The sequence below is a fragment of the Pseudophryne corroboree genome, chromosome 3, assembly GCF_028390025.1.
Source record: "Pseudophryne corroboree isolate aPseCor3 chromosome 3, aPseCor3.hap2, whole genome shotgun sequence".
NCBI classification, from domain to species: Eukaryota; Metazoa; Chordata; class Amphibia; order Anura; family Myobatrachidae; genus Pseudophryne; species Pseudophryne corroboree.
The window spans coordinates 99,919,183-99,931,251 of NC_086446.1; the positions used below are offsets into that span (position 1 = coordinate 99,919,183).

A 12,069-nucleotide genomic window follows, 5' to 3' on the forward strand; every position below is an offset into this window, starting at 1 on the left:
TGATGTAATTGAATTTAGTCCTGTCAGGGTGATCACAGTCCCCAATGGGAAGACTGACGATCAGGGAAGCATTCCCGTCAAGGACAGTGCAATGCGCCGTCCCTGGTCCCGGATGGAATTGAGAGCAATTATGTCTGAATTTCCTGATCCTAGGAAAAATCTAGTCGCATGTCAAAGGTTCATTAAAGAACTAGGAAACTCAACAGAACCCACCAACAAAGATTGGCGGACAGTGCTGAGGGCATGTTTGCCCTCCAGTGTTGACCCTGCGAAATTTATTGCTGATTGTCAATTAGACACGGAGGTACCTTGTACGGAGGAACACAATCGGGAGTGTATTAAGCGGATCAACCGACAGTTGGGAGTATATTTCCCTGCCATTGTCAAGTGGAATGAAATTTTCTCCATAAGACAAAACGAAGAGGAAAGTATTTCCAATTATTTTAATCGAGCACTGCAAGTAATGGCTAGAAACACTGGGATCACGGACATCAAGACAAATGTAAATCATAGAGAAGTAGCAGTATCTGTGTTAATGAATGGTTTAAAGGAGGTATTGAGAACAAGGGTACAGACCACCAACCCAAACTGGAGAAATATCTCGGTGGCCGCATTAGGAGAGGCCGCTATTGATCATGATCGGAATATCACCAGACACCAGGAGTCACAAAGTGATAAGTTAATGACCGTAAGTATACAGGCCCTAACCACAAGACCACTCCAGCATAAGCCCCAAACCCCTGCGAGAAATTCAAATGTGGAAGTCTGTTACAATTGTCATAAAGAGGGACACTTTGCAAGAGATTGTAGGTCAAGAAGTAGAAAAAAGTCATATCAACCCCCTAGACAACAACATAACCATGATATCCAAGGAAGCAGGGAAGTACAGGGAAAACGGTTGATGGTGATGAGCATCCGAGCGTTTGAGGAGGCATCAAATCAACCAAGACCTCAGGTCACTGACACTTGGAGGAAGCCCAGGGTTTGTTATCTTTGTAAAAGAGAAGGGCATTATGCCAGCAACTGTAACAGCTCACATAAAGTCAGACCCCCCAGACAAGAACACAAGCAAAGTTATGACACATCAAATTATAATCAGGGATCAGATAGGAAGAATTTTGGGCCACACCCATGACATGTAGTCAGGAAAGGTGATCATTAGGACTGATGGTAAGCCTGAGGTTATTGTTAACAAATTGGGAGGTCATTCCCTGAAGACACAGGAATGACCAGGTAAAATTTGTAATGTATCTGTGAAATGTTTTCTTTTTCCCCATCTCTGACGGTTATCGGCAGGACTCAAACATTGCATAGCTACTTGGTCCTTGCAGAAGTCTACCAAACCCCAGCATGACCTACCCGCATCAATGTATCCTGGCCAGATACAAAGGGTGGAGTATGGAGGTGCTGGTGGGAGGGACTGAGCAAGGATACCATTGGACATGTAGATATGACAGCCTGGTGATGAACGGCAGATCTGACAATGTTTTTAAACGTTTGAAAAATGTTTTTTTTTTTCCCTGTTGTTGTTTATTGTTGGTTTATGTAATATATATGTATATGAATTGTTCTCTCTCCCTTTTGTTTTTTTTTGTTTTCTCTCTTCTCATTCATGTTTTCATGTTTTAAAGATGGTATGTCACACATCAGTTAGACAAATGGTGATGCAAGATTTTTGCTCCTTACAGAAAGATCGCTGGTTTGGAAGAAATATTGTATCACCGGAGTGTTCGGTTGGAAGACTGAGAGACAGCACCTTTGAGATGACAGCTGAACAAGAAAAACAACAAGACTAGAGAACTAATTATCGTAACAAGTTTCTCTCCCCCCTCAAACTGTTTTCCTGTACCCCATTACAAATTTCTCCTTTCTCCTCCTGTAAGATGGACTCGCCTCGAGAGACTGTGAGCCGCGTTTTCATGTTGACCCTGATGTTGACCAGAGCAGTCTGTTTCGGTGAGAGTACCAGTGAGGTCGAGAAAGGATCCAGAATGGATTTCTGATGACTGAGACGGAGGTGTAAATTTCCAATAGCAACACAATCACCAAGCAAAGGCGAGTACCGGAAACGATCTAACAGCCATGTTATTTGTAAACATTGTGAAGGATTGTTAGCTGAGAAAAGAACTGTATCTGTAGACACTGTGATAGTTGAGGATGGGTGCATCAAGAAATGTCAGTCCAGTTTTAATATTCACATGGACCGGCATCCATTGAAGTGACTATCACTCCTTAGTGGGTAAAGTGTTAAATCAAACAGATTGTTGGGTATGCTCTCAAGTACCTCAAGGTCATAGCAAATCAGGACTAGTACCATTTCCTTTAACGATAGGGGAGGTACTTGAGTTAAGTGGTGGGAGACCGGTGGACAAGAGGTTTAATATCTCCAGTCCTCCTAGTTTGAAGCTCCACCAATATCACGTGGATAGATCCCTAGTATGTTTTAACATTTCCAATCCCCGAAAGCCGGGAAATTGGGAAGTGTCATGGAGTAACCAAACCATGACCTTTTCATATAGAGCAGATAGAATGCCAACAGATACAGAATTTATACGCCACATAGCCGGTAGTGGAAAATATTTCCGATATAGGTATACCCTAGGAAGTAGGACCATGAGAGTTGGAGAGGTATCACCAGGATACTGTGCACATATCGTACAAATTGATACGTGTACTAAACGGATGGGAGAATTAGGGTTAGGAGATTTCATATGGAAAATGTGTAATATGGTAATGTCCTACTCCGTCCCATATGTTCTCCCCGATGATGCATATTTCATATGCGGGAGGAAGGCGTATAAGTGGCTTGCCCCAAACTCAGAAGGGTTATGTTATATTGGAAAAGTACTGCCTGAAGTAATGACTGTATCACATACTAAAATGAAAGATATTCACCACAGTGCCCAAGCTCCTTATACTCACACTCATTACGAGCACATCGTTAAACGGCACCTGATAGAGAGAACAGAGCATCCGGCCTCTGACCTGATCAGTGAATCCACCGGGATTCAATTCCTAATCGCGTTAGATATCACTCGTACCGCCAGAGGAGTGATAAATTATAAATATATATCTGCACTTGCAAATTTATTAGACAACATCACTGAAATGTATGATGACACATTCAGGTATACTGGAAGGGAGCTCCAAGCTTATAAAACAGAACTGGTTCAGCATAGGATGATTCTCAATTATCTCACAGCTGTGACGGGTGGGTATTGTGTTACCCTAGCAACTCAGTATGGAATAAAGTGCTGCACATATATTACAAACAGCACCGAGGACCCGGTCGAGGTCATAGACCAAAAGATGGACGACATTCTCCAATTAAAATGGGAGTTCCGAAGGAAACACAATCTCACCCTTGCCGCTGTGGGTAATGAGCTGACCAGTTGGGTGTCATGGTTGAACCCACGAAATTGGTTCTCTGGTTTAGGAGAATGGACTCAAGGAATTATCATGGATGTAGGGAAATTCCTTTTGTGTATTCTGGGTGTCATCATATTGGTCGGTCTGATATTTAGATGCGTTCGGGTTTTAACAAAGTGTAAACGTAGCGCCCGAGTGATGAGTTTAAGGAGTGAAGATACTGTAATAACAACGACTGATGCGATTTATGACCCAACGATAGAGACAATGATGTGATGAAAATGTGATTCTACGGTCCGTTTCTTTCACCCGTTTCTCCTTTGTTTTTCTCCAAGGTAAAAAGACCCGCTTGGAAGAGGATTTTGACAGCCTTGTATACAGACAACAGATGGACTAAAGAAGAAGTCTGACAACCTTGTACACAGACAACTGATGGACTATGCCATAGACCCCCATATCCCTAGTACTTTTAATTTTACGCTAGCCCAACACTTTTTGTAAGTCTATGGACATTGATACAGCTTTGCTTGCGTTTATTGGCAAAAGCACAAAGAGACTACAGTCAACATGTACATCAGACAAGACTTCAGACAAGACTTCAATCAACAAATGTATATTAACCTCACATAGAATATCACTGCATTTACCATAATTGTTTCTTATCTTCATCTCTGCAAGCTTCAGGTAATGACACACATAGTCGATAGGGAATACAGGCACAGATATCAGCACTCACATATTCCCCCATTCATGTATCATCAACTAAAATGTGCTCCCCCATTTTGTTGCAACCAAAAGCCGAAAAGAGCTCGGTAAAGTTTGACAGCCCATCCACAGACCCTTAATACGGGATAAGAAGGAATTCAAATGTATACTTTGCAATACCTCGAAGCTTGATTTTAAAACACGTACGGCACGATGATACATGACCCCCCCAAACATGGATTCATACACACATGCTTCTGCTATCTCACTAGGTCATACCCTTTTCCTACCTTCTCCTCTCCTCCCCTACCCAACCATAGAAATGTATTTACACATGACATATATTTTTCTCTTTTTGAAATGTTTCAGAAAGTGGCAGTTATTGGTGACTGCCAAAGGGTGGACTGTCAAAGTCTGAAAAATATCACGCTACACACTGCCATATTTGCACCTCATGCGTGTCCCCGCTGTGTGTGCATGAGCTCTCCTGTGCGTGCGCATACTCGCTGTTGCGTGCACCCGCAGGCGCACGGTATGCGCATTTACGGTAGAGTTTGTATGCGTCTAGCGTGCGACTCAATCGTAACATATTTTAACCATATAATGTATTTTGTAGATTATGGTCCCTTTGATAGAATCTGAAAGTTTAGTTAATGTAGCATGTTCATAGACAAAGAGATCCCTCTTTGTTTGATACGAAGGGTCAGACAGGGGTTATACAGTGGTGTTTAGTATCCATCGGAAGAGTATTTAATTAGCAATATTCCGGTGTTGGTTTGAAGCGGATAACTCGCTCGTGCGAATAGTTATGGACATGAGAAGTTTATGGACATTTACTATTATTTGCACTTTATTATCCATGCGGCGGGAAACCTAGTTTCCCACCCACCTGAGCAGTTGGAAATAGTCACAGCCCACCTGTATGAATCAACCTATGACCTTTTGTTATAATGCGAAGACGAATTCCTGTGTCCAATGAACAATAAGAATATAGGGACCATTGTACTGTATTTTGTGTAGGGTATAAAAGGACAAGCCGATCTGGGCCAGCTCTCTATTCTCTTCAACGGTTCTCATTGCTGATAATCGGGAGCTGGATATCCAGAAGGCGCATGCGATTGTTTCCCTTTGTGCGTAAGTTTCTCTGCAATCATATTGTCTTTATTGTTATAAGCCATTCTCTCTCGTTCTCTCTCTCTCTCTCTCTCCTTCCCTTTTTAAAGTAATTGTATCTTTATTGTATTTTATGTGTAGTTACTTGGTTAGGTATTTTATGTTATCTTGGTAGTGTATAACTTGTATTGTATTATTCTTTTGCAATTGAACGTTCATTCATTTCCTTAAAAGGCGTTAGACCCTTAGACCGGTATTGTGTGTTCATTATATTGCAGAGGGTAATAGGAGCGTCTCTATCGCTCAAACAGCTTTAGTGTAAACAAGGTTAAGCAGCGTTATATCGCTACAGTGTTTCAGTACAAGGTCTACAGTATAAGAAAATCCTTTCTGTGTGTTACATTCAAGGTCTACTGATTGTTATCTTGTGAGCGTCTGCGCCGCTCGTGATCTCCTCGTGGTCTCGAGCGTCCGCTACGCTGATAGCGTGGCATTACGGTAGTCGCTCACCTATAGTGTGCCCGATACCAACAGCGTATTCTCGCGAGCGTTTGTGTCGCTCGAGCGGCTCGCTCCCGATACAGCGTCTGCTACGCTAAGAGCGTACCCTTACGGTACCTCGTGCGCCAATTGCGTACTGTGTTCTTTAACCTTTTAGAGTGTTTTAAATAAGATAAATATTTGGCTTTATCACTACGGAAGAATTCCAGTTGGGTTGTTTTCTACATTCTTTTCTTACAAGATCGTGTGGATGCGGGTCTTAAGTTGGGCTCGATTAAGGTTTAGTTTTCAGCCTTATCGTGTTTCTTCCAAAAACAATTGGCCTCCTTTCCAGAGGTTCAAATTTTCGTAGAAGGAGTGTTACACATCCGCCCTCCCTTGTGCCCCTGTGGCACCATGGGATCTTAATGTGGTCTTGCAGTTCCTGCAATCTCATTGGTTGAACTTTTTCACAATCCTATTGTGGTGCCGGTGGCTACCGACGCCTGGGCGACGTCGAAGTATCTCAATGTGGTCTAAGTTTGAAATTCTATGTTACCAGAATGGCTCAGATTAGGAAAATAGATGCTCTGTTTATCCTGTATGCTCCCAACAAGATTGGGGTTCCTGCTTCCAAACAGACTATTGCACGCTGGATCTGTGATACGTTTCAGCAGGCTCATTCTACGGCTGGATTGCCGTTACCGAAACCGGTGAAAGCCCATTCTACCAGAAAGGTGGGCGCGTTATGGGCGGCTGCCCTAGGGGTCTTGGTATTACTGTTTTACCGAGCAGCTCCTTGGTTGGGTTCAAACACCTTTAAAAGGGTTATAAGCTTGATACCCTGGCTGATGAGGACCTCATGTTTGGTCAATCGGTGCTGCAGAGTCATCCGCACTCTCCCGCCCGTTCTGGAGCTTTGGTATAAACCCCATGGTCCTTTTGGAGTCCCCAGCATCCTCTTTGATGTATGAGAAAATAGGATTTTAATACCTACTGGTAAATCAATTTCTCTTAGTCCGTAGAGGATGCTGGGTGCCCGTCCCAGTGCGTACTGTATCTGCAGTTATTAAGTTTGGTTACACACATGCTGTGTTACTTTTCAGTCAGCCTGTGGCTGACGTTATTCATGCCGTGGCATGCGTTGTGCTATTATTGGTTGTGTTTACCAGTGCCGTAACTAGGTGTGTGCTGAGGGGCCATTGCACACAGCGCAATCGCGCTGTGGGCGCACCATCAGCATCCACACTGATTAGCTACCACCAGCTGATGCGCTGCCCGCTGTAGTGTACAGTATACTAGAAGCGCTGCGCCCGGCTCCTTCCCCGCCGGAGGCAGCGCTGCTAATATAGATCAGAAGGCACAGCAGGCAGCGCTGGGCAATCTCTGTGAGTCTCTCCTCCGTGTGCTGCTGGGCTCTGCTCCGCCCCCCCTCCTCCTGCTCTCCTGCACTGTACACTGACTTCCGGGTACAGGAGAGACGACAGCTGCAGCTGCTGCTTATCACAGCAAGTGAAGTCTCTCCCTCCATTCCCTCCCACCCCTCGTGCAAGTGCTCCTTATATTGTAGGTATGTGCTGCTACTTACTACTTATTTCAGTATAACAATATTAAGAAATACTTTTCTTGTGTTTGAAAATTCTGGACTTTCTCTCAGTGACTTATTGTACTGTGTAGTTTATCTAAAATAAAGAAAAAAAGATAAACTACTAGTGCAGAGATTTTGTAAAAAAACAAACCCCATAACTGCATATACATTAATGTAAATTGAATACATAAGATTGTGTGTAAATATTCTTCTGCTATGCTATAAAACTATATATATATATTTGGAGTATTACTGTCTGGTGTAATGTAACTAATGGACGCTAATGTGCGGTGTAATGTAACTGGCAGACGCTACCGTGCGGTGTAATGTAACTGGCAGACGCTACTGTGCGGTGTAATGTAACTGGCAGACGCTACCGTGCTGTGTAATGTAACTGGCAGACGCTACCGTGCTGTGTAATGTAACTGGCAGACGCTACCGTGCTGTGTAATGTAACTGGCAGACGCTACCGTGCTGTGTAATGTAACTGGCAGACGCTACCGTGCTGTGTAATGTAACTGGCAGACGCTACCGTGCTGTGTAATGTAACTGGCAGACGCTACCGTGCTGTGTAATGTAACTGGCAGACGCTACCGTGCTGTGTAATGTAACTGGCAGACGCTACCGTGCGTTGTAATATAACTGGCGGACACTACTGTGCTGTGTAATGTAACTGGTGGACGCTACCGTGCTGTGTAATATAACTGGCGGACACTACCGTGCTGTGTAATGTAACTGGCAGACACTACCGTGCTGTGTAATGTAACTGGCAGACACTACCGTGCTGTGTAATGTAACTGGCAGACACTACCGTGCTGTGTAATGTAACTGGCAGACACTACCGTGCGGTGTAATCTAACTGGCAGACGCTACCGTGCGGTGTAATGTAACTGGCGGATGCTACCGTGCGGTGTAATGTAACTGGTGGATGCTACCGTGCGGTGTAATGTAACTGGTGGACGCTACCGTGCTGTGTAATGTAACTGGTGGACGCTACCGTGCGGTGTAATGTAACTGGTGGACGCTACCGTGCAGTGTAATGTAACTGGTGGACGCTACCGTGCGGTGTAATGTAACTGGTGGATGCTACCGTGCTGTGTAATGTAACTGGTGGACGCTACCGTGCTGTGTAATGTAACTGCCGGACGCTACCGTGCTGTGTAATGTAACTGCCGGACACTACCGTGCTGTGTAATGTAACTGGCGGACGCAACCGTGCTGTGTAATGTGGCTAACGGAGGGGGGGCAATTCTCTTTCTGGCAGAGGGCACCAAAATGTCTAGTTGCCGCTCTGGCAGTGGCGTAACTAGCGGTGTGTGAATTATAGGAAGGGATGGGGAGGGGGGAGAGGTAGCATTCATTTCAAAACATGACAAGGGGGGGGGGGCGCCGTTGCGGTTACTTGCACACAGCGCTAAAAAGTCTAGTTACGGCACTGGTGTTTACACACAGGTTGTGTTACGTTTTCTGGCAGCATATTGCTGCATATTGTTCATGCCGTCAGCTGGTGTTCTGTTGAATGCCACGTTCCGCGGCATGCTGGAGGTGTGAGCTGGTTTGACGCTCACCGGGTTTAAATGATAAATTCTTTCCTCGAAATGTCCATCTCCCTGGGCACAGTTCTATAACTGAAGTCTGGAGGAGGGGCACAGAGGGAGGAGCCAGTTCACACCCCTTTTAAAGTCTTAAAGTGCCCATGTCTCCTGCGGATCCCGTCTATACCCCATGGTCCTTTTGAGTCCCCAGCATCCTCTACGGACTAAGAGAAAAGGATTTACCGGTAGGTATTAAAATCCTATTTTTTTCCCCATCCAAATTTAATATAAGCATAAATGACCGATGTAGAATATAAGATTTTAAACCTACCGGTAAATCTTTTTCTCCTAGTCCGTAGAGGATGCTGAGGACTCCTTAAGGACCATGGGGTATAGACGGGCTCTGCAGGAGACATGGGCACTATAAAGAACTTTAGATGGGTGTGCACTGGCTCCTCCCTCTGCCCCTCCTCCAGACCTCAGTTAGAGAAACTGTGCCCAGAGGAGACGGACAGTACGAGGAAAGGATTTTTGTTAATCTAAGGGCAAGATTCATACCAGCCCACACCATCCACACCGTATAACCTGGAATATACGCAACCAGTTAACAGTATGAACAAAACAGTATCAGCCAATAACTGATCTTAACGGTAACATAACCCTTATGTAAGCAACAACTATATACAAGTCATGCAGAAATATGTCCGCACTGGGACGGGCGCCCAGCATCCTCTGCGGACTAGGAGAAAAAGATTTACTGGTAGGTTTAATATCTTATTTTCTCTTACGTCCTAGAGGAAGCTGGGGACTCCGTAAGGACCATGGGGTTTATACCAAAGCTCCCAACCGGGCGGGAGAGTGCGGATGACTCTGCACACCAATTGAGCAAACATGAGGTCCTCCTCAGCCAGGGTATCAAACTTGTAGAATTTTGCAAAAGTGTTTGAACCTGACCAAGTCGCCGCTCGACAAAGCTGTAAAGCCGAGACGCCACGGGCAGCCGCCCAAGAAGAGCCCACCTTTCTAGTGGAATGGGCCTTTACCGAATTTGGTAATGGCAATCCAGCCGTAGAATTAGCCTGCTGAATCGTGTTACAGATCCAGCGAGCAATAGTCTGCTTAGAAGCAGGAGCGCCAACCTTGTTGGCTGCATACAGGACAAACAGTGCCTCTGTTTTCCTAATCTGAGCCGTCCTGGCTACGTAAATTTTTAAGGCCCTGACTACATCAAGGGACTTGGAATCCTCCAAGTCTCCCGTAGCCACAGGCACCACAATAGGTTGGTTCATATGAAATGATGACACCACCTTAGGCAAAAACTGAGGACGAGTCCTCAACTCAGCTCTATCCACATGGAAAATGAGATAGGGGCTCTTATGAGACAAAGCCGCCAATTCGGACACCCGCCTAGCAGATGCCAAGGCCAACAACATGACCACCTTCCAAGTGAGAAATTTTTATTCAACAGTTTGAAGAGGCTCAAACCAGTGAGATTTTAGGAACTGTAACACCACGTTAAGGTCCCATGGTGACACTGGGGGCACAAAAGGAGGCTGGATGTGTAGCACTCCCTTTACAAAAGTCTGGACTTCTGGGAGAGAAGCCAATTCCTTCTGGAAGAATATAGATAGGGCCGAAATCTGTACCTTAATGGAGCCTAACTTTAGGCCCATATCCACTCCTGTCTGTAGAAAGTGGAGAAAACGGCCCAAGTGGAAATCTTCCGTAGGAGCATTCTTAGCTTCACACCAAGATACATACTTCCTCCAGATATGGTGATAATGTTTCGCCGTCACCTCCTTCCTAGCCTTTATCAAAGTAGGGATGACCTCCTCCGGAATACCTTTCCCAGCTAGGATTCGGTGTTCAACCGCCATGCCGTCAAACGTAACAGCGGTAAGTCTTGGAACACGCAGGGTCCCTGTTGCAACAGGTCCTCTCTGAGAGGAAGAGGCCACGGATCGTCTGTGAGCATTTCCTGAAGATCCGAATACCAGGCCCTTCGAGGCCAATCTGGAACAATGAGTATTGTCCGCACTCTTGTTCGTCTTATGATTCTCAATATTTTTGAGATGAGCGGAAGAGGAGGGAACACATAGACCGACTGAAACACCCACGGTGTCACCAGGGCGTCCACGGCTACTGCCTGAGGGTCCCTTGACCTGGCACAATACCTCCGAAGCTTCTTGTTGAGGCGTGACGCCATCATGTCTATTTGAGGAAGTCCCCAAAGACTTGTTATCTCTGCAAAAACTTCTTGATGAAGTCCCCACTCTCCTGGATGGAGATCGTGTCTGCTGAGGAAGTCTGCTTCCCAGTTGTCCACTCCCGGAATGAATACCGCTGACAGAGCGCTTACGTGATTTTCTGCCCAGCGCAGAATCCTGGTGGCTTCCGCCATTGCCACTCTGCTCCTTGTCCCGCCTTGGCGGTTTACATGAGCCACGGCTGTGACGTTGTCTGATTGAATCAGAACCGGTAGGTCGCGAAGAAGATTCTCTGCTTGTCGTAGGCCGTTGTATATGGCCCTTAATTCCAGTATGTTGATGTGTAGACAAGCCTCCTGGCTTGACCATAGTCCCTGAAAATTCCTTCCTTGTGTGACTGCTCCCCTTCCTCGGAGGCTCGCGTCCGTGGTCACCAAAACCCAGTCTTGAATGCCGAACCTGCGACCCTCTAGAAGGTGAGCACTCTGCAGCCACCACAGGAGAGACACCCTGGCCCTGGGGGACAGGGTTATTTTCTGATGTATTTGAAGATGGGACCCGGACCACTTGCCCAGAAGGTCCCACTGAAAAGTCTTCGCATGAAACCTGCCAAAGGGGATGGTCTCGTAGGTCGCCACCATTTTCCCCAGTACTCGAGTGCTTTGATGGACTGACACTCTTTTTGGTTTTAGCAGGTCTCTGACCATGTTCTGGAGTTCCTGGGCTTTTTCCATTGGGAGAAAAACCCTCTTCTGTTCCGTGTCCAGAATCATGCCTAAGAAAGATAGTCGAGTCTTTGGAATCAACTGTGACTTTGGTAGATTTAGAATCCAACCATGCAGCTGCAGCACTCTCAGGGAGAGCGACACGCTTTTCTGCAACTGTTCCTTTGATCTCGCTTTTATGAGGAGATCGTCCAAGTACGGGATAATTGTGACTCGTTGCCTGCGCAGAAGCACCATCATTTCCGCCATTACCTTGGTGAAAACCATCGGGGCCGTGGAAAGCCCAAACGGCAACGTCTGAAACTGGTAATGACAGTCCTGTACAGCGAATCTCAGGTATGCCTGAT

At 45.7% G+C, this 12,069-nt stretch overlaps 1 long non-coding RNA gene across 1 annotated transcript in view; it reads left to right on the forward strand.

Moving 5' to 3' along the window:
- Positions 1–7,142: 7,142 nt before the first annotated feature.
- LOC135054890 (uncharacterized) overlaps positions 7,143–12,069 on the forward strand; it is a 28,247-nt gene continuing 23,320 nt past the window's right edge. Inside the window, exon 1 of the long non-coding RNA XR_010243584.1 lies at positions 7,143–7,237. This is a non-coding gene — a long non-coding RNA (uncharacterized LOC135054890). The remainder of the gene's footprint in view (positions 7,238–12,069) is intronic.